The following is a 21,937-nucleotide window of genomic DNA, read 5'->3' on the forward strand; positions in this document are numbered from 1 at the left end:
ACTAACTCATTTCTGTGCTGATGCTGTACTCCATATGTCTAAGATAAGTTTAGGATGTCATGTTAGGCCTCCTCATTAGCGATGGTAGATGTCCCGTAAAGAGTCCTTTATTCTTTATTTTTTTATACATTTTAAAAATAATCTACTTATTTTATTTTTTGACTGTGGTGGACTTCGTTGTTGCATTCAGGCTTTCTCCAGAGGTGAGCAGGGGCTCCACTTCTTTGTGATGTTCAGGCTTTTGGTTGTGGTGGCTTTTCTTGTTGCGGAGCACAGGCTCCAGGCATGCAGGCTTCGGTTGTTGCAGCATGTGGCTCAGTAGCTGTGGCTTGCAGGCTCTGGAGCGTGGGCTCAGTAGTTGTGGAACATGGGCTTAGTTGCTCTGTGTCATGTGGGTCTTCCCAGACCAGGGATTGAAAGGGTGTCCCTTGCCTTGCAAGAGGGATTCTTAGCCACTGGACCACCAGGGAAGCCACTTTATTCTTTATTTTTATTATTGAATGAACCAATTGATTTTTAGTTAAAATTTTTATATATTTTATTTGTTTTTGAACTCTTTATTCTTAAGAGATAGTTTTGGTTGAGATAGATAAATATAATTTTAAGAAGACTGTAAGTAAATTACTGATGACAGCATTGTAATGCAGTGTTATGTGGAAGAGAAGAATATTACACACACACACACACACACACACACACACACACACACACACAAATAAGGAGATGGCCAGAGAGAAATTAAAAAAACGTGGAGGACAATTATACCCTCCTTTCAAACTAACCTCATAAAGGTCAGTTGTCATCTTCTCTCAACTGGTCCTTTATTACCATTTCAAAACTGAATAGCTTTCTGATTGGACAACCGCTGTTAGCCTGTATGACATTTCTGATGCTTTTGTGTTTTTATGCAAGGGTGGACCTCTTCCAACCTTTTCCTTGAGAAGGAAATACTCAATTGGCCACACAAAATCTTAACTAGTACCATTCTAAGGCAGTCTCACTCAGAAGCTAAAAACAAGATCTTTGAAGACTGATCTGGGTTTGAATTCTGGTTCTAGCACATATTAGCCCTGTGTAATGGACAACTTTCTTAATCCCTCTGAGTTCTATTTTGCTCATTGAGTTTTTGTGATGATGAAATGAGAAAGAGTTTGTAATATCTCTGGCTTGTCATAAGTGATCACTAAATCATATTGTTCCATTGCCATCATTGTTAATAATAATAATTTGGAGTTAATGGTTAATGGAATGACTCACCTTTGGAGAAAAAATAATAAATAATAAACAAGGTGTGACATTTTTGTCATTGGCCTCATTTTGAGTAATTAGTCACCTGTCATATTTCTCAGTGAATAGTGACATGTATGAAAAATTCCAAAATTGGCTTAGTTGGCTAGAAATCATTTTGAGTTACTTTATTCTTAGATATTCATGCAGTTTGTTGTATACCATCATATTCTTTGCCAGACAATTGCAGACTGCTAGATGCTTTCAGCCAGGCAGTTGTCCTGCATTACTGCTGACTGATCTATAGTTTATACTTCATGAAGAATCAGTACATCATTTGTGTTTTACTTAACCACTATGGGATATGTTCCTACACCTTACATTTCTCAAAAAACAGGAAGTGTTTCTGGGACATATGCCATTTCTAAAGTCCTTTAGGAAAGTTACCAAAAGGATGATGATTTACCCTGACTACCAGCTATATCTTCCCCTGCTTGCTATTGCAGAAGATGCATAAGAACTTCATTAAACAAAGCAGGATTTTGGTTTCTACTCAAAGATGTAGAGAGCTAGAAAGAGAATTACTTCCAAACTTACAATGAAAAAAAAAAATGAGCCAACAGCAGATTCACATCCTTTCCTGAACATATTGAAGTATTGAGGTTGCTGGGAAACCAGAATTTAGGAAGAGACAGGTATCTGCAGGGAGAAATAAGATACGAGCCTTGATTTACCTATACTAGAACCAGCTCAACCCTTGTAAGAATTCAGCTAGGGTTGAGTAGGTGGAGTCTGGCTGAGTGCACACTGGCAAGAGAATATGACTCTAGGGGTCACAAATAAAGGGGGGGCATGCCTTCTTGTAGGCATTTTTCCATGAATCCCACCATGAGCTCCCTGAAGTGACTTGGAACATCTACAGAAAGTCTCCCTTGGGCTGCACAGGGAACGAAGCTGCTGTGGGAGGAAAAGAAAACTCTGCCTGGACCCTTCTTTTCTGTGAACAAAAGCCTTAAATTGTGGTGTATGTGTGTATAAGGGGATGGACACTATTACCCTTAGGGTACTGATGAAGTCTTGTCATTTCTGGAGCAAGGGCACAGGAAAACATCTCTTGACCCCTGGAAAAAGAGCAGATATAAATGCTGGATTCAGAAGTAACCCAGAGGAGGGGTGGGATCACTGAGAAGGCTCAGTGATGCAGTGTTTGTCTAAGACTAAGTCTTAATCAGAACAACAGGCAGTGTTTCCTCCCTTATTCCACCCTTAAACCAGGCAAATAAAAGAATGCAGAAAAAGAAAAGAAGAAAGAACAGATAAAAGAAAGAAAGAAACAACAAAATTAGTAGGTTTTTATCCAACCATATAAAAAATCATTATGAGTATGAATGGTGTAAACATACTTGTTAGAAGACAGAAATTATCAAATTGGATAAAAAACGCAAGAACAAACTATACACTGTCTATAAGAAACTCACTTCAAATATAAAGACAGGTTAAAAGTAAGAGTATAGAAAAGGATGCTGTGCAAATGCTAACTAAAATAAAGCTGGAGTTGTTCCAGTAATATCAGACAAAATAGACTTCAGAACAAGGACTATTCTCAGGGATAAAAAGGGACATTAAATAATTGTAAAGGCCCCAATTTTCCAAGAAGTAGTAACCCTAAATATACATGTACTTTACAACAGAGTTCTGAAACACATAATGAGAAAGCTGATAGAATCAAAAAGCAAATTAGACAAGTTCACAGTTAAACGTGAAAACTTCAGTGCTTTTTTCCTTAGTTAATTATGGAATAAATGGGAAGAATATCAATAAAAGTATATTGATCTATGTCGGAGAGTGTTTTGCCTATGTTCTCCTCTAGGAGTCTTATAGTTTCTGGTCTTACATTTAGATCTTTAATCCATTTTGAGTTTATTTTTGTGTATGGTGTTAGAAAGTGTTCTAGTTTCATTCTTTTACAGGTGGTTGACCAGTTTTCCCAGCACCACTTGTTAAAGAGGTTATCTTTTTTCCATTGTATATCCTTGCCTCCTTTGTCGAAGATAAGGTGACCATAGGTTCGTGGACTTATCTCTGGGCTTTCTATTCTGTTCCATTGATCTATATTTCTGTCTTTGTGCCAGTACCATACTGTCTTGATGACTGTGGCTTTGTAGTAGAGTCTGAAGTCAGGCAGATTGATTCCTCCAGTTCCATTCTTCTTTCTCAGGATTACTTTGGCTATTCGAGGTTTTTTGTATTTCCATACAAATCGTGAAATTATTTGATCTAGTATAACAAAAACTACTGTAATGATGTAAAGTAATTAGCCTCCAACTAATAAAAATTTAAAAAAAAAAAAAAAAAGTATATTGATCTGAACAGCATTATCAAGCAACTTTACCTAATTGGCATTTATATAACACTACCCAACGACACATCTTTCTGTAGCGCACATGGGGTATTCACCACTGGATACTGTATTTTGGGTCATGAAACAAACCTCAACAACTTTAAAAGAATAGTAATTTCAGAAAGTATGTTTATGAACCATAGTGGAATTAAACCAGAAATCAAAATATAAATATGTCTGGAAAATCCCCAAATATATGAAAAACAAACAACGTTGGTCTAAATATCCTATGTATCAAAGAAGAAGAATTAAAAATATTTTGAACTGAATGAAAAGAAAATATAACTTGTCAAATTTGTGAGATGCAGCTAAACAATGCTTAGGTGGGAAATGATAGTATTAAGTGATTTATATTAGAAAAGAAGACAGGTCTCCAATTAGTATCTGTCTTAAAAAAAAGCAATACTAGAGAAATAAGAAAAAATTAAAACTAAAGCCATCAGAAGGAAGGAAATAATAAAAATAAGTTCAGCAATCAATGAATTGAAAACAGAAAAGCAATTCAGAACTATTAATCAGACCAAAAGCTGGTTCTTTGAAAAGATAAATGAAATTAATAAACCTCTAGCCAGACTGACAACCACTAAGATGGCCTAGAAACAGTGCATTCTGGTAGCAGTGAGCACACTCAGTGCTTCAGTCTCGGTTTCTAAATGCCATTATCCAAGAAGAGGAACCAGGAATTCTTGGAAAAATAAACTCCAGGACTGAGCAGGCAAAATACAAGATGATTGTGGAGCATCTTGTGGTGCTAATCAACAGCAAAATAACCCACAGCAGGATTGTGTCAAATACAGGAACCAACATAAAACAGCTCCCAATGGCCAAAGTTGAGACAATTTTAGCTGAAATAAATTTTAAAAATTTGGTCATAACTCAGAGAATAAAATAACTATCCATGAGTCCATATTTGATAAAAATAAAAGTTGAATGAACTTGTTATTTTATATGTAGAAAGGATAACTTTTCCTTACAGAAGAATTCCAGTTAAGTACAGAGGGATGAGGGAAATAGAAAATCACATTAGGATACCGTAGGCATAACTGTTGTAGATAGCTCACCCGAAGGATGCTAAAATTAATGGGTGACAGTTTTAAGGAGTAGCAAGACCATTTCCAAAGTTTTAAAGTACCCTCTCGCTGTGTTTATTAACTACAAAGGGAAAAACATTAACTTTACAGTGGAGATACCTGGCAGATGCTACTTTACCAAAGGATCATGGTTAACATCACTGGTAATAAGACATATTGACATTATGCCTCCTTTCCCCAGTTTGATGTACTGAGAAGGCATATCACTTCTATGGTACTCTGGCAAAAACCCTGTAACTCCAGTCTAAACATGAGAAAACATCAGACAAACCTACTTTGAGAGCCTACAAAATACCTGATTGGTGCTCTTCAAGTGTCAAGGGAAAGAAAGACAAGAAAAGACTAGGAATAGTCACAGATCAGAGGAAATCAGAGAGAAACGACAACCAAATGTAGTGTCAGATCCTGGATTGAACCCTGGAACAGAAAATAGGCATTAGTGGAAAAACTGGCAAAATTAGAGAAAACTCTGCATTCTAGTTAATAGTATCATATCCATTTTCTGGTTTTGATCATGATACTATGGTTATGTAAGATGTTAACATCAGGGAAAGCTGGGTGAGGGGTATGTGGGGATTCTTTATGTAATTGTCACAACTCTCCTATAAGTCTAAAATTATTTCAAAATAATAAAAACCAAAAGTTTGGAGAGCTTTTGATGAAATAACCCGAGGAGTAAAGGCTCCTTTATGTTATAAGAAAGTAGTATTGAGACAGTGTAACTCAGATTGATACTTGAAGCCATTGGTCAAGACTCAAACCCAGCCAAAACCCAGATTGGGACTTGAACCCATAGTCTTTTTTTTTTTCTTTTAAATTTATTTATTTTTAGTTGAAGGATGATTGCTTTACAATAGTGAACCCACAGTCTTTTAACTGAGATCATACACCTGGTTTCAGGACTTGGTGAAGCTCAGATTCTTAATGTCTTATCTCAGAAAGGGTTCAATAAGAGACAAAGTGATAGGTAAGAAGTGGGTTCATTTAGAGAGAAATACATTCCACAAACAGAGTGTGGGTCAGCTCAGAAGGTGAGTATGGCCCCAAAATATGACACGGTTAGTTTTTATGGACTGGATAATTTCATAGGCTAATGAGTGGGAGGATTATTCCAACTATTTTGTGAGAAGGAGTGGAAATTTCCAGGAATTGGGCTACCACTCACCTTTTGGTCTTTGATGGTCAGTCTTGGAACTGTCATGGTGCTGGCAGCTGTGTCATTTAGCTTGCTGATGTCTTATGAAGAGTGCATCCTGAGGGTTCAAGGTCTGGTGGAAGTTGACTTGTCCGCCATCTTGAACTTATTTTGTTCTAATCAGTTTTTTTTTTTTTTTCTAATCAGTTTTTAGCATGTCCTTGGGCTATGTCATTCCTTGTGCTCTGCTCCTTTTCCTTCTGTTTCAGTGTGGAGACACCTTTAGACTGTAAATGAGACTTGTAGATGAACATCTTTCATTGCTATGTTGGCCCCCAGGTGATTCACTGAACTGTTAGTCTGAGAGTTGCTGATCAGACCATCTAACTCAACTCATCTGGAGACATTCAGTTTTGAGGGGTGTTCTTTAACTCTTTCTATATCTTACTTTGGCTTTTTATCCAGTCTTAACTAGGTCTTGGAAGTGATGATGACCTAAAAATCTCTTTTAGAAAACTGCTTTGTGAGAAAAGCTAATTTTCTTTATCCTTCTACGGAGGGATGAAAATTTTTTCCTTCTCTTCTTTCTTTTACTGACTTGATCATTGTGGGGAGGGGCTGCAAACCAGCAGTCCATCTTCTGATGTCAATGCTAGCCTACATGCCCTTTGTCTATTTATATTGAAGTTGGATTTGCAAGGAAGCCTGATCTCTTATTACCGCACTGTTTCACACACTTATGTTGTTTGCTGGGCCCCTGAAGGCATGTGAGTTTTTCACCCCAGGTGAATGTAATAAGTTGCATATAATTTCTGGTATTTACTCATGATCTGTGCTAGTCAGAGTTCTTTCCAGTCTAAACAAAATATCTCATCCTGCTCCTATAGTTGGTTAGATTCCTTTGTGTAGTTGTAGACTCTGACTTGCTTTTTATTATGACTTTCTCTTGTTTGTTCTTGCAGCATTCTTAGGTGGGCTGTGAGTTGCTGAAAGACAGCCTTTCCCCCACCCTGTACCCTGTACACACACGTAGAGTTGATGTTGCCAGGATATGCAAACAGAAGGCAGGTGGTCACAGGGAATGGGAGCTGTGAGGTCTGTCTCAGTGCTGAGTTGGCACTCAGAGTACCCGTTTGGGGCCCCTGGATGCCTTGCCACTGGCTGCCCGCAGTAGGGTCTCACCAGGTCTGAGAAGTTTGTTTTGTGCTATACTACACTCCTTTTGCACTAGAAACTTTTCCGGTATTATTCCCTGGTTACTGAGGCCCTAGATAGTGTCTTTCATATCTTAGGTGTAAGAGGTAAAAGAAAGGTTAAGAACCAGTACCCTAAGGTTTTGTTTGTTTTGCCTGTGTGTTTCTTTAGATTCTGAAAAATGCACTTTTAGGTAACCAGAAGCGAGGAAGAAGATGCACGTTGACCTTGGCTGGTTTTTTATGTATTGGAAACCACCCTACCAAGATCCCCAGACAGGGTGAATGATTGTAAAAAGGGAGTGGGTCTTGAGCCAGCACTTTGTTTTTTAAACACCATTCTAGGGTGTTGTTCCACTCTAAGCAATGAAAGCTCTGAAGGAATTTAGAAGAAAACCCCCATTATCCTCAGTTGTCTCTCATCTCAGTACCACATTAAGAGTTTTCTGACCTTCCCTCTGGTGGGAAGGTCATCTTTTTCAGCATGATTCAGTAACTTTATTTTCTATCTTTCTCTTTGATCATATGGGCACGAGGTGGGAACCAAAAGGACCTAAGGTTTAAGCCTCATGCTGACATTTTACTGGATGATTACCTTTGGACAAGGACATATTCATGATCATATTCATCATCTGCAAAAAAGGGGGTGGAAATCTGCCTTGGAGATTGTTTGGTAAGAATAACATGTCCCTATTTTGCAGATAAGGAAACCTGAGGCAGGAAAGGATTAAGCAGTTGGCTCAAACCCAGAGGGTTTGAATCCATATAGTCTGACATTACTCAGAGCCTGCACACTCTCTTTCTGCCATCCTGCTTTGCAGAAGGCCAGCGTGTACTTACTTCTCACCTGTCTTAAAATTGTAGAGGTTTCTGAAAATACTGTCCACTGTTCTACACTGAACAGTTCCTGAGTTTTGTGCTTGGGGTATTTTTATCTTTGACTCTAAATCTTGCAAAGAAAGCCAGCAATAAACCCTTTAGGTGTGCAAAGACAGGGTAGGTGCCCATGGTCTTAGATAAAGAGAGGTTTGGATGGGCTCTGTTTTCATCAGTGTTTATGGATAATAGTTTTCTGCCTCATCTGGGGTATTTGTAGTTACTGTTTCAAAAAATTAAAATTAGTACTTTAAAAATGAATGAGTGAATGAATGAATCAGTGAAATATTTAATAAATAACACTGAGGAAGTTCACAGAAGAGTGCCTGGAACACAGTAAGCTCCTCATAGCTGCTTGTCTCCATCCTCCACACCTTCTCCTTCATTGGACCTTAGTTTAATCTGTTATTTTCTTCCCCCACAAACTGAGGTCACAGTCTTCTCCATTATATTATACTTAACAATGATCAGGTACTTTGATAAGCATTGTGTTTAGTTAGAGTGCCACACCTAAAGTGCTTCTTGAAAAATGACATGAAATTAGACAGGACAGTAGCTACTTTGGATGACAGAATTGGGTCCCAAGTGTCAGGGTGAAATGATAGACTGATTCTTACAAGGTCAATGCAGGGTCTTGTGATGGTGTCCAGAAAATTAACTGCATGATTGCAGAATGGAGGAGATGTGTGTGTTAGCGGCCACAAATATAAAAAATACTCGGGAGTTAAAATTGATAGTTGTATTGGTTAGGGCATAGATTCACTTACTGTCACAAAGACCTAAAATAACAATGGCTTAAGTAAACTACAAGTTTATTTCCATTGGGTAAAATGGTAGCGCCAGAGACCCTTGATCTTCTCTGTTGTTGCTCTGCTACCCTTCATCACAGGACTGTCAGATCCACATTCCACCCAATGGCGAATGGGAAAGGGAAGGGCATGGTCCTCCCCTTTAAGTGCAGGACTAGAAGATCACACTAGTCAAGTCTGGTTACATCCCATTGGCTAGCACTTTGCCTCCTGGCCACACCTTATGACAAGGGAGACTGGGAAATGTAGTATTAAACTGGTAGCCATATTCCTAGCTAAGATTTTTATTACTAGGTAAGAAGGGGAGAGAGAATGGGTACTGACTGAACAATTAGTAGCTTTACAGTTAAGTTGGTATGATACAGGAGTGCAAAAGACATTTTTGTTTGCACAAATGTCTTGGGTAATCTTACACTGTATTGATAGATGTATAGGATCTTCTAGAACAGGAATTGGTAAACTTTTTCTGAAAAAGGCCACATAATAAATATTTTCAACTTTGCAGGCCATATATAGTTTATATTGAAAATTTTCTTTTTTTTTTTTTTTTACAATCCTTAAAAAATGTAAAAACCATTCTTAACTCATAGACTGTTAAAAAATATAACCTGCATGGAGGGCTAGTTTGCCAACTGCTGTTCTAGAACAAGAATGGTGATAAGTCTGGGATCTTATCTAAAGATATACAAGATATCTTGTATATAAAGATATACGAGAATATGTCCAGATGAGAACATATGTCTAGATGAGAAAGGAACTTTGATGAATTCACAAGAGCAGTGATTGAAGGCATTAGTTACTTTCAGTCTGGAGAAGCTGAGACTCTTAAAAAATTTTTTTTAAAAATTTATTTACTTGGCTGTACCAGGACTTAGTTGTGGCACACAGGATCTTCAGTCTTTGTTGTGGCATGCGAGGTCTTTTAGTTGTGGCATGTGGGATCTAGTTAGTTCCCTGACCATGGACCGAACATGGGCCCCCTGAATTGGGAGTGTGGACCACCAGGGAAGTTCCCAAAGCTGAGACTCTTAATGAAATGATCATTATCTTTAGATATTTGATTGATAGTCAGGTGGTTTGGAGAGACCTTTGTTCTATAAGTATCCAAAGGGAAGAACTAGAATCAATGAGAGATGCTCTGGGAGACAGACTGCTGCCCGGCATAAGGAAGAACTTTCTCATTATTAATTATTATTTGTGGAGTCTTTATTGCCAGGCAGTGTTCTAAGACCTTTACATATATAGTTTCACTTTATCTTCAACAACCCGACAGTTAGGTACCACCTCTACTTTATGGATGAGACAAAGCAGCATTAGAAGGTTATATAGTTTTCCCAGGTGTACATGCTACTAAGTGGTGGAGCCATATTAACTACAACTCTCTATTGCCACCTTGCATGCAAATTAAATGAGATTAGATTTGTATATAATTTAGCAATGCCAGGCACACAGTAAGTATTGTTGCTGGTAATAATTATTATAATCTCTAGGAAGTACTGTCTCTCATCATGGTGAATGTGTTAGTTTCCTATCACTCCTATAACAAATGACCACAGACTTTGGGGCTTAAAACAATATTTTATTTCCTTAGAATTCTGGAGTCCAGAAATATGAAATCAGTTTCACTGGGCTAAGATCAAGGTGTCAGCATGGCTGTGCTTCCTCCAGAGCCTCTAAGGGGGGGATCTGTTCCTTGCCTCTTTCAGTTTCTGGTGCTTCTGGGTTTCCTTGGTTTGTAGCTGTATCATGCCAATCTTGGCCCCGGTGGTCACATTTCCTTCTCCTCTTTTTCTTTTTCTTTTTTAATTATTCATGTGCTTTATGTATGTTTCAAACTTTAAACTTTTAATGTTATATTGTGTGTGTGTGCACTTAGTCAGTTGTGTCTGACTCTTTGCGACCCCATGGACTGGTAGCCCACCAGACTCCTCTGTCCATGGGGATTCTCCAGGCAAGAATGCTGGAGTAGGTTGCCATACCCTCCTCCAGGGGATCTTCCCAACCCAGGAACTGAACCCAGGTCTCCCGCATTGCAGGTGAATTCTTTACTCTCTGAGCCACTAGGGGAGCCCATGTTATATTGAAGTATAGCCAATTAACAATGTTGTGGTAGTTTCACGTGAACAGCCAAGAAACTCAGCCATACATAGACGAGTATCCATTCTCCCTCAAACTCCCCTCCCATCCAGACTGTCCCATAACATTGAGCAGAGTTCCATTGTTCCATGCGCTATACAGTAGGCCCTTTTGGGTTATCCATTTTGAATATAGCACTGTGTACATGTCCATCCCAAATTCCCTAACTATCCTCCCCACCCAGAAACCATAAGTTCGTTTTCTAAGTCTGTGAGTCTCTTTTCTGTTTTGCAAGTAAATTCATTTGTATCATTTCTTTTTAGATTCCATATATAAGGAATGTCATATATTTTTCCTTCTCTTCCTGACTTACTTCATACAGTATGACACTCTGTAGGTCCATCCATGTTGCTGCAGTTGGCATTATTTCATCCTTTTTATTGGTTGAGTAATATCCCGTTGTGTATATGTACCACATCTTTATCCATTCCTCTGTTGATGGACACTTAAGTTGCTTTCAGGTCTTGGCTATTGTAAGGAGTGCTGCAGTGAATATTGGGGTGCGTGTATCCTTTCTGATCATGCTTTTTTCTGTATATATGCTCAGGAGTGGGATTGAGAAATGTCTATTCAATTCTTCTGCCCATTTTTTGAGTGGGCTGTTTGTTTTGATGCTGTTAAGTGTCATGAACTGTATGTAGATTTTGGAAACTAATCGCTTATTGGTCATGACATTTGGAAACATTTCTTCCCCATCTGTGGGTTGTCTTTTTGTTTTGATTATTGTTTCCTTTTTCTGCCTCCCCCTTATAAGGCTACTCATATTATATTTAGTACCTTCCCAGATAATCCAGGATAACTTTCCCATCTCAAGAGCCTTCAGTTAGACACATCTTTCACCATAGGTAATATTTACTTTCCATAAGTGAATGTCTTTGGGGGGCCGTTATGTAGCCTATCACAATGGTATTTAAATAGACTGAATAACCACTATTTTTCTATTCTTTCCACTATTAGGAAAAAAAAAAAAACCCCAGCAACTTTATAACATTCTATGATTTATTGGTCAGTCATAGCACCTGTTTTTCCTTGCAGTATTGTTGTGTGTGTGTATGTGTGGAAACAGAATATATTTTGTATAAGGTATGAGTTAGAAGCAATACTGAACACCACACTGACACTGTTTATTGAACAATACATTTTTTCCTCCTGTTGATTTAAAATTCAGTTTTTATCACCTATCACATAGCAAACACTATACTTGAAGCTGTTTCTTTATTCAATTCCATCATCCATTTCTAGGTTTCTGCAATTGTGCTATATTATTTTATCTATTGTAGCATTTAAGTAGATACTCATAGCTGATAAATTCAGTTCCTCTCTATTCTTCTTTTTCAATTTTCTTGGCTAATGGCTCTTCTACTGTTTTCTTTCTCATTGTGTATTTGAACTTAAAAATTCTTTATTACATTTTAATGTGGTCTTGGGAAGAGAGGTGATAAATGGAGTTGTAATTGCCTTCCATAATGATCCTCCCACCCTATTTTTTTATTCTAGCGATTTTACTTACCCATCTCCATTGAGATTTTCAGTTTTTTGGATGAAATCATATGGAAATTTGATTCCAGATTTCTTGATTTCTTTCTCTAGTCCTCTCTTTATTTCTACCTATCTTATGTTAACAATTAAACTTTACTACCACATTATCAATTGTATTTGTACTTAACCATACATTTTATTGGCTTTATTCATTACATTTTCTTATATAATATCTTTTTTCTTGAGTTTATTATTCTGGCTTATTTTTTCCATTGGCTGGAACAGATATTCAAGTAATCTTTTTTCTTTAATTTAATAAAGGATATTTCTGTGTCTTTGAACGTGCCTTTCTTTTGTCATCACATGTGAGAGAAATTATAATTTGGCAGATGGTTGAATTTTTGAGTTACAATAAGATTTCCTGAGAATTTTATAAAAATCGTGCCACTGTCTTTTAGCCTAGTGTTGCAGATGTGAAGTATGTTGTCAGTCTGATTTTATTTCCTTCTAAGCAACCTGATTTTTCTCCTCTGTCAGGAAGCCTGTAGTTGTTTCTTTTTGTTCTTAGAGTCAGAGACTGCATCTAGAATTGTGTATTCTTTCAGTAATCCTGCTACTCAGCACTCGATAGACCCATATGATCTAAGGCCTCCAGTCTCATCAGCTCGAGGAAATGGTCTTCTATTTCTCCCTTGATTGTTGCTGTTCCCCTTTCTTAATGATGTCATCTCCTTCCAGTATTTCTATTAGACTAATATAGGCTGTTCTGGATTTCTCTGTTATGACTTGTGTCTTATTTGATTATAAATATTTTTCTTCTGTTTTTTTGTCTTCTTCATCATTGTGTGTGTGTGTGTGTGTGCGTGCGTGTATGTGTAGGATACCTAAATAAAATGGGGTGCTGTCTCTATTCAGACTTTGACTTTTTCCTATATTAGGGACAAACTTCCCACTTTCCAAAGATGTTAGGGAATAATTGCTGTTCTGTGTGGAGAGAATCTTCCTAGTTCCTAATGTCCTCTGAGCTGATGTCTGTGACCCTCATGTGACCTTTGATCCTCTGAGCTTGGGGTTTTCCAGGACCCTTTTCTGGCAGTCTGTGCACATTCTTCTTAAGGGGCCTAGGCAGAATCATGCGTGGACTTATCAGCACTAATCAGCCTTTCCTAACAGATCTCTCATCGACTTCATATCTTCCCCATATTCTTCAAAATTTTGGCTTTGTTGATGGCATCTTTCTCTGGGTCCCAGCACTGCCACTATTGTTTCAGTCATGTACATATGGGGTTTTGTTTTGGTTTGGGGTTTTTTTTGGAGGAGAAGGAAGGAGTAAATATCTAAGCCCAATTTTCTCTCCCCCAAACGCAAAACTCCAGAGTAGAAACAGCCGACAGGAGTGAAGCATCACGTGCATGGCTTAGTGGAATAACCTTTGAACTACATCAGCTCTGGGAGGCTTGTCTCTGAAGTCTAAAGAATAAAGCAGCATAATTAAAGGTTTGAGAAACAACTTTTACACCACAGTCCAGAGAGATGGGATTTAATTTTAGCCAGGAGAACAGAGTGAGGTGAGACTGAAATGGTGAGTCACACTGAACCTGCTAAAGATACAGCCAGAGAGACTATGCTTCAATTACAGTCAAAATGATTCAGGTTGGTCACTACAAAGACCAGTTAACTCTGAAACACTTGGGTGGCATCACAAAGCATTGGGTAGCCAAGTCAGGAAGCCTCTTTTTCTGGGGAGTTTTCTTGGAGGGTTAAGAGCTGTTCTATTTAAGGGAAGAAGATGGACTAATTTGTCTTCCGGTTTCCCTTGGGATATTATGGTTATGATACCTTAGTGCCTGTGATATTAGATGGGGGATAAAGAGCAGCAACAGATAAACTGCTGAGGAAAAACAATTTTGTTTTCCCCAAGCCTTACTGATAGTTTTTATTTTTCAGTGTGAGGAGAGATGGTTTTGTATCAGGAACACTTTCTCCAAATCTTTAAAACCGAATGGAGACATCTTCCTGCTGGGAAGAACAGGAATTTCAGTGGTTCCCTTCCTCCCTGCAGTTGGAGGCAGTTCAGCCCCTAGCCTGGCTGGAGACTGGATCCACATCCCCTGGCGATCCCCTCCCCCAAGGCGGGGTAGGGAGACCAGCGGGGAGGAGAGTGACGAGCTCCCGGCGGCAGGTCTTCGCCTTGTCACAGAGCCTCCTGGGCTCAGGTCTGGGGTGGCCGCGGGAGAGTCAGTTCCAAGCTGTGTGGCTATTGACATTTCCGGCTGCCGGTGCCCAGCCAATCAGTGAAAGGCCCAGCGAGCTTGGGTGATGACACATGAAATATGATAATTTTCTGCTAAAGAGCCCTGGAAGCTGGGAGAGAAGGGAGTGTGTGTGTGTGTGTCTGGGAGAGGGCAGTGCAGGCAGTGGCTGTGATGAGGTGAGAGGGTGACAGTGCATTGGTTTTAGTGCTTTGCCCAGGGAGGGTGGGCTCTGAGACCAGGGCTAGAGGGACTGCCCAGGAGTGGCTGTGGGGACATCGGGGTGGCTTTTCAGGTAAGCTACTAGTGTTGCTGCTGCTGGGCGGGAGCCAGGGGACCAACAGTCAGTGCTATTCTGAAGCCCTGGGGTTCTTGGGGTGAAAAAGAAACTGTAAAAGGCATTTTCCTTCCTTCCAAACATACATGAGGTGGGGAGTTTTGGTTTCTTCTCAGTGCTGCTTCTTTAAAAGCCAAAACAAAACTGGACTAATAAACACCAGCTGGGTGGCTAAAGTACTTAATTAAAAAAAAAAATTAGGGCAGGGTGGGGGTTGTTTATCCTCAATCCCCAGCCCCCATTTTTCTACCTTAATTCTTAATCTAGCCCTGGTGGGGGAAAAAAAAAAGAAAAAAACCCCAACAACCAAACAAAACCCTGTTAACAAAATCTTGAAGAAGGACCTAAGTCTGGATCTTAGAGATGGTGAAGGTTCAGGCGGTAGTTTTGATTCCAGATTCTGGTTGGAAAAAAAAAGTGTGTTGGAACAAGATCTGGTTCTAGATTACGTTATAAGTAGTGCTAGAGGATTCTTTAATTTGAGGACATGGCAGTGCCCTGTGGTTAATTTTGAGCTGGCAGGGCCCCCCACTTCCTTCAGCTGCCCTGCTAGGCTTCCTGGTCTTTTATCAGCAGGTAGGGGCTTCTGAGGGGTGACACTCATGCTGACAAGTGTCCCTGGCATTGTCTGACCCCATGAACATGTGTGTTCCGAAGTGAAGGATGGTAGCGTTTACATAACATGCTGATTAGTCACTGAGGAACTCCTCACTGCAATAAATATGTGTCTAGTTTTATGGCTTGCCTTTGCTAGTTCTCTCTCTGTATATATATATATATGTTTGTATGTTTGTAAAAAGGCACCAATGAATGAAATCATTATCTCTGAGTGCAAGCCTGCCCTGTGGCTTTAGGCTTGGGACTGGCTTCCTGCTCTTGGAGTGACAGCTATTCAGAAGTGATAATTGGTGTACTGTATCTTTAAAAGGTTAAAACCCCTTTCAAAAAAGGTCTGAACTCGTAGTGGAAAAGACAGGGTAGGCAGGGGTTGGCTCTGGATTCAGAAAACAGCTGCTGATTAGATGCCGTGTCTCCGGGCTGCGTTTATTCCATGTTTTTCAGCAGCAGGAATTCAAGAGGGATGCTGCTGTTTGGGTTTCTGATCGTGATTTATATTTATTCAGAGGAATAACAGAGGGTGGATCTGTTCCCGGCGCGAGCATGCTCACAACCAGCCGACTCTCCCATTATCCAACTGCCTAGTTTGGTGCTTCAATGTACATGTATATTTCGTGTGCATATGTGTGTATACAAACACGCATGCATGCCTGGATGGACATATGTGTGCACAGCTTATTTTTTAAGGACAGTTCTTTCAATAAGGTCTTTACCCCTTACTTGAAACAGGTGTTCAGGAAAAAAATGCACAAAATCCTGACTGACCGGAATAATTCATGAAGAAGGGGCTGGATCCGTGGGTCAGAGAACACAGGACCAGTGTGCCATCCCAAGGCCGAAGGTAGGGGACTCTGGATTTTTATTCGGCTGATGGTTGCCTCGCATTTTATTTATTGTTTTTTGCCGGCGGCCGCCACGGGCAAGTGAGATAGCGAGCTGCGATTCCATGTTGTCTTGGCCCTTCTTGGGCGAGGTGTCCGCGGGCAGAGGCACGGGGAACGACCGGGTGGGCGGCCGCGGGGCGTGCGTTGCCCTCGGTGGGCTGAGCGGGCTGCCCGGCCGGGTGCCGGGGGAGCGGCTGGAGCCTCAAGTGACCCCCGCGCGTCAATCACGGCGGCGGCGGCGGCGGCGGCAGTAACCCTGTGCGCGCCGCGCGCTCCCAGCTCCTGGCGGCCCCGCTGCACCCGCGCACTGGCGGCTGGCTCTGCTCTGAACCTCAGCGGTCAGGCGGATGCCTAGTCCGCCGCAGAACCTGCAGTTTCTTCAGCTGCCCTGGCTGCGGCTCCAGGATTGTTCAGCAACCCCCACCCCCACCCCCAGGCCCCTGCGAGCCCTATCTGTTGCCGAAAATGAAATCCGATCGGAGGATGCTAGGTGCCCAGGCAGATGGGAGATCTTCTCCAACTCCATGAAATCCTAGCGCCCCTCTGCAAATGTTCCCAAAGCAAAATCACAACCTCGCGCCCACCCCAAGAAAACCAAAGCAAACCCAAACTCTTCGTCTGTTGGGGAGTCTTGCCTTACTGCTAGCAAAGCAAGTACCCCCTCTCCCAGTTGTGTCCCACATTTTACCATCCTTCAAAATTAGAAACACCGCTGGTGTTGAGTGGCTCCCGCTGAGACGGTAGGAGCTGCTGGAGGACTCTTTTCCTGAGTGTGTCAGACAATCTGAACTCGCCGGGACTTGGAAGGAAGTTGTGGCAAGGCGCTGGGGGCCAGGCTTAGGTTTGGTTGGTCGCAACTTCTTTGGTTCATGTTTCAGCTTCGCAGGTCTGGATGACTTCTTTGGGGGTCGAGGATGCAGGCAGGAGGGTCTTCGGGGTCTGGTTGCTGGGTGAGCGGCCCCTGGGCCCTCTTTCTGCTATGCACCTCAAGTTTCGGGCCACCATTGGAATTGTAACCTCAGCAGTCGGCTGCTCGCCACCCCCCAGCCATGTCTGGTGCTTCGGTTGTGGTTATGTTAAAACTTGCTTGCTTTCGGGCTGTTGGGGAAGGGGAAGAGGGGCGAGTGAGGTGTGCGCTAAACTGATCTCCATCTGAGCAGTTCTCCAGCCCTTGTTTGCATGATTATGTAATTTCAACTAATGATCAGACCGTGCACCCCAGCAGCTCCCACCATCTCCTGGTCCTCCCCCAGACTGAAGAAGTTGGGTCCTATGTTTAAGATGCTTTTATGTAACTGTGTGTATTAGGGGGCAGGGAGAGTGTGGGAAAGAGAGAGAACTATTTGAGCAATTTATGTGAGGAACCGGAGTGGGGTGGGAGGCAAAAATCACGTGTCCATTGGGATGAGTTTGGAATTGGCTTTGGGTTGGTGTTGATCTAAAAATCCTCCCACATCCCTTTTGGCCAGTCACTGGTTGTCTGGACTTTCATGTGGTCATTTCACCCCTGCTTGAACCAGGGAGAAGGTTGACCGTCATCCCTGCAAGAACCCTGGGTGACTAGCTCGATGCACAACCGGAATCCTGAATCCAGGGTGACCACCAGGTTCATTTGTTTTAGGTCCCAGCTGTTTCTCATGCTTCCTGCTAAGGGAAAGAGTTTCTGCCATTCTTAGAGTTTCAGTTTTGCTCTAGGGTTGGACCACAGTGTGTGGCTGAATAGCAGAACCCAGATGCTGGCTGAGCTGCTTGACATATGCTCTTTAAAGTTCTGATAACTTGCAGATGCTGGAGGCCCTGTACATTCTTGCATTAAATACTGTGGGATTATTACTAGTTTTTGCAAGGTAGGAGAACAACTGTCCCACGGAGATATCTGCAGGCAAAGGGGGAAAGGTGGGTATGACACTTAGCTCTCTCTCCTTCCATCTGTTTAGCTAAGGCACTCACAGGACACAGAACTGTTGCAAGTTCTTATCACACCCCTTAGTGCCTCGGCCTAGGGCTCCTGGGCAGACATTAATTTCATGGGAAGTCTGGCCCCTTCAGGGGCTTCCCAGGTGGCACAGTTGGTAAAGAATCCACCTGCCAATGCAGGAGACTCGGGTTTGATCCTTGAGTTGGGAAGATTCCTTTGAAGGAGGAAGGAAATGGCAACCCACTCCAGTATTCTTGCCTGGGCTATGTACAGAGGAACCTGGCAGGCTACAGTCCATGGGGTCACAAAGGGTCGGACATGACTGAGCATGCACATACACACACACATGCACGCGCGCACACACACACGCGCGCGCGCACACACACACACACACACACACACACACACACAGGCCTCTTCAGCCTCAGATGGTTTTACTGTCCTCAACCCCTGCTGTATCTGCTCTAAGGGCCCATGACAAAGGGCGTGCATTTGGCAGTGGATGATGTGCCCCACGGGCGCTGTTATTGAACTGTCTCCACCCACCGTTACAGTGGCAGCCACCCTCCTTAGAGTGGAGAAGCATGTGCTGCCTTTGGGTTCTTGCCAAGTGAACCATTGAGGCACTCAATGTGTGAAAAATACCGGCAAGCAGAAATCCTGGCAGATTCCAGGCCCCGACTTGATGGAAGATAATGTTAAGAAAGCTGTGTGACAACTGGATAGCTTTTAACTTGTCTCTAACTTGCCCTGTGAGTTCCCTGATGCCTTTCAGGTCCTTTTCTGCTCTCCAAGCTGCCCATCAAGGAAGTTCAGACATGTTGTTCTTCATTCTCTTTCTGATGAAATCAAAGCATATTTATAAATCAGCAGATACACTGGGCAAGCAGGGCAGGAAATACTGGCTATATGAATAGACAGCACTGGTCTTTCAGACCAGACTTAGACAAAGCCCTTGACCAAAGTCATTCTTCATTCTGTAAAGTGGGTGTCACCATCATAGCCTTACCAAATGCACTGAAATATCTTGAGAAGAAAATGAGTTGGGCTAAAAAGAAACATGTCTCCCTATAGTTGCTGGGTGTTAGGATGATACCATGACCATCTGGAATGCACATTGACAGAGTGTCACTTTTCCAGTTGGGACCTAAGTGATAAAGCAAGAGAGATATTGTAAGTCATGAGCTCAGGTCATGTATTATAGCCATTGGAAAATTTCATATCCTCTTTCAGGATTCATTTATCCAAAGTTCTAAGAGGCTCTGTGATTAGTTTGCAAATACACCCAGCAAATTGGATAAGATTGATAAAGTAGTGTATAAGGTTCCTTATATAGCTCTTTTGTAAAATATCACTAAGAAGTATTAGTAATGTAAGACAGAAATACTAAACAAGTTTAAAATAAAATTTAAAAGGCATGGGAATTCAAAGCATGGAATTTAATATAAGTATTTAATGGGAGCAATTCAGTGAAATTTTATGCATTTTGATGGGTCTTCAGAACTCTGTTTTGTAGCTTAAAAACTGATGCTTACAGTGACCTTTATGCACGAAGAGGAGTTTAAATGACTTTTTGTATGCCAGTTTCAAAAAGCCTAAGAATTTGAAGTATACCCCAAATGACTTTTTTCAACATGATGCTAAAAGAAAAAACTTCATTTATGCAGGACAACAGAATACCTGAGTTTTCTGGACAGCCAAGGACTTACTGATCAAAATTATGTTATAACTATAAGCACCAACACCCCCACTGAAATTAATTGAGAACTGTATGATATTTTGCTGAAATTTGGCAGGGAACTATTATGCTAGAATTAGTAGTGCTTATGTTCTCACATTTGAAGTTGTAGAAAATTCTAAGAAGAAGGCATGGGAGCCTCAGCCTGTCTTGTTGTGACCAGAGACACACTTAGAACCTTCTAACTTGGCAACTTTAATGCTAAATAATTGGAAGAGTCTGGATAGTGGAAAAGATGAGGTAGGAGAGGTATGTGTTTCTTAGGTCAGTGTAGGGAGTGTGGACTCCCCCCACCAGTGTGCTGTTGAAAAAGTTCAAGGTGGCATGACAACTCCCTCATGTTAAACTGTGGTGTTGGCTCAATGCAGACATGGTGCTCAAAACTGGAAGGATGTGTGAGGTACACAAGCAATGCTAAGCTTTGTCCAACCCTCTGCCAATTTGCTTAGTTACAACGTGTTCCAAGACAAAGGCAACAGGAAAAACACAAGTAGAAGAAAATGAATGCTGACACTTTTTAAAGAGTACTGTTTTTAAAGTTTAATGCATATGTTGAAAATGTGAAGACCCTAATTAAAAGGACCAGAAGAATCTCACTCAGTTTCTAGACACACAGAATTTCATCATTTTGGTAAATTATTTGAAAAAAGTTTTGAACTTGATAAAAGAGACTGTCGGTAGCAGGCCTTTGAATATGATCAGAAATGTTCAGAACTATCCAAAGTTTCTATGTATATTAGCAAAAGGATACTGATGTAGAAAGATGGATAAAAGACTATTCTCTGAAATTCCAAGGGGCTTGAAAGGCAGAGGAGGTAAGAGTTGATTGTGGTTGGTGGTGGTGGGGTAACTGAATCACTGTCTCCAAGGGGCTGCCCCTTTCGGAGGATCACATTTGGGAACTGGGCTTGGGCTATTGATCTGGTCTGTCCGTGAAAAACATGCATGCATGAGTGATGTGATTCCTCTATTTTTTACTTTTACAAAATACCAGGTGTGGCTGGCCACCATCTGAAAAAAAAAGGAGAAGGGTGGAGCTTTACATCTAGATGTTCAGTAGAGGTGAACTGAGACTACATCTTAGATTTAAGTAGCCAAAGCCAGGGAAAAGCCTACAGAAGCCAATCTCAAGAATCTTGGAGCTCTCTGGATGTCCATGGGTCCTTGAATTGGAGGTCAGGGCCAACGTTAAAAAAAAAAAAGAGTACTATACATGACTGGGATCCAAAGAAAAACTGGTAAACAAATAGTAGAGATGGAAAAAAAGAAAAACAGTGTTATTAATACATGGGATGCTCTGCTGAGCCTCTGTTACCAAACTTGGTCTGTTCAGGACTTGCAGGCTCAGTGTTAGATGCTGAAGCTGTCTTTAAATCAGAGGAGCCCTGATAAAAATGAACCAACAATTTTATTAGAAGAAGAATTCTGAAAATCTCCTCAATCAAGATTCTATACAGTGGATTCTTGACATTCTTGATGGATGCACCTCAGACCCTTTTCAAACTCCCAAATTTTCAAATGCAGAAAAATTTACATAGGCTCTTGACTTCCTTCTGAATCAGGTTTCTGTCCAGAGAGGAGAGGTTCCCATAATTATTCACAGCCCTCCAATGATTTGCCTTTTCAGCTTGCACTCAAGGAACTAATTTCACATCCATAGAGTTTCTGTTTCCCTGGTGGTGTGTTGGGAAGGGGAGCTTTGACAAGACTCCCTCTCTGACTAAGTATCTTGCTCTTGTGCTATGTAGTTTTTCTACACAGTTCACATTTGTGCTTTAGAAAAAAGAGAGTTGCCATGTGGTGTGGCTCTTAGGAGTGGTTCACAAATAACTGAAAATAGCGA

The 21,937-nt window shown here is 41.1% G+C and overlaps 1 protein-coding gene across 2 annotated transcripts in view; it reads left to right on the plus strand.

Moving 5' to 3' along the window:
* The window catches only part of HIVEP3 (HIVEP zinc finger 3), a 535,004-nt gene that overhangs the window by 107,398 nt on the left and 405,669 nt on the right, over positions 1-21,937 (plus strand). For both annotated transcript variants that reach the window (XM_070468342.1, XM_070468343.1), the window contains exon 2: positions 16,284-16,395. The gene's annotated coding sequence lies outside the window, so the exon portion shown is untranslated. The remainder of the gene's footprint in view (positions 1-16,283; positions 16,396-21,937) is intronic.

This window comes from Odocoileus virginianus, chromosome 5, assembly GCF_023699985.2.
Source record: "Odocoileus virginianus isolate 20LAN1187 ecotype Illinois chromosome 5, Ovbor_1.2, whole genome shotgun sequence".
Lineage (NCBI taxonomy): Eukaryota > Metazoa > Chordata > Mammalia > Artiodactyla > Cervidae > Odocoileus > Odocoileus virginianus.